Source organism: Bison bison, unplaced genomic scaffold (assembly GCF_000754665.1).
Source record: "Bison bison bison isolate TAMUID 2011002044 unplaced genomic scaffold, Bison_UMD1.0 scf7180017861151, whole genome shotgun sequence".
NCBI lineage: Eukaryota > Metazoa > Chordata > Mammalia > Artiodactyla > Bovidae > Bison > Bison bison.
Genome location: NW_011491723.1, coordinates 17,568 through 18,590, shown reverse-complemented (window position 1 = coordinate 18,590; position 1,023 = coordinate 17,568). Strand labels below are relative to the sequence as shown.

The 1,023-nt window shown below is 44.0% G+C and overlaps 1 long non-coding RNA gene across 1 annotated transcript in view; it reads left to right on the top strand.

Moving 5' to 3' along the window:
• Positions 1 to 847: 847 nt before the first annotated feature.
• The window catches only part of LOC104983063, a 13,535-nt gene continuing 13,359 nt past the window's right edge, over positions 848 to 1,023 (top strand). The window contains exon 1 of the long non-coding RNA XR_824590.1: positions 848 to 1,013. This is a non-coding gene — a long non-coding RNA (uncharacterized LOC104983063). The remainder of the gene's footprint in view (positions 1,014 to 1,023) is intronic.

Here is a 1,023-nt window from a genome sequence, read left to right as displayed (position 1 = left end):
TAATCCTGGCAAGGAAATATTATATCTTTGCTAAGGAAGAAATGAGATGTAGATAAGTTGGGTAAGATTCCCAAGATGACTCAGCAAGAGGCAGAGGCTGTGGCCTTCCAAACATGAGCAACTGTTTGCTTTAAAATCCTCATTATAGAGCCAAACATCAGTATAATGCCTCCATAGATACCCAGCACAAAACTCTTGATGAAGACAGAGATGGAGATGAGGTTCTGTATATTGATTATATAACTTTGTAGATATTCACACAGCAAAATGTAGAAGAAAGAATAAAGTCTTAGAAGTTGCCTATAGGTGAGGCTTGGGTGGGTAAGAAACAAAGATACTGATATGTATATTACTGCTCCTATGTGTCAGGTATGGTGAATAGTTGGAGATTGGAGTAAATAATAAAAAACTTCTATATTGATAACTTGAACTTGTAGTGCTGAGTGACTTTTCGACCTGGGGTGGCAATGAGGTGAAGTTGGGTAATAAAAAGCCACCCTGCAGCAGGGGCACAGGCCTGACTAGTGTCCTTCTGCTCCGCAGGTCTCTTTTCTCATCTTCTCCTCCCTTCCCATTCTCCTTCCCTTTCCCTCCTTCACACTTTTCTCTTATTTCCTCCTCCGAGAGACCATTGACAGTAGTCTCTTTGTGCTTCTGTGTCTTTTGGGGGTGATCGTTTCATCTCCATGACACCAGGTCATGCACCAGTGGGCATTTGATACAGAATGATAATTGTCATTGCTGTGGTAACAAGATGACCCTGGGTATGTATGGCTGGATGCCAAGACTTTTCGGACCGTTGTTGAACAGAAACTGAGAAAGCACCGGTCTTAGTGTGGAACAGCCCTATGTGCATTGCATGAATTTTGATGTCCCATACCTGGTGTTATTTGAAACTGAGTCACCCGGACTTTGGGAAGTGCTGTGTGAGACAGATGTGTGACTGCCTGGTCCAGGGAAGACACAGGGCCGGCCCAGCCACACTCTGATGTCCTGATGCTTTCACATCAGAGGTTGCCACTC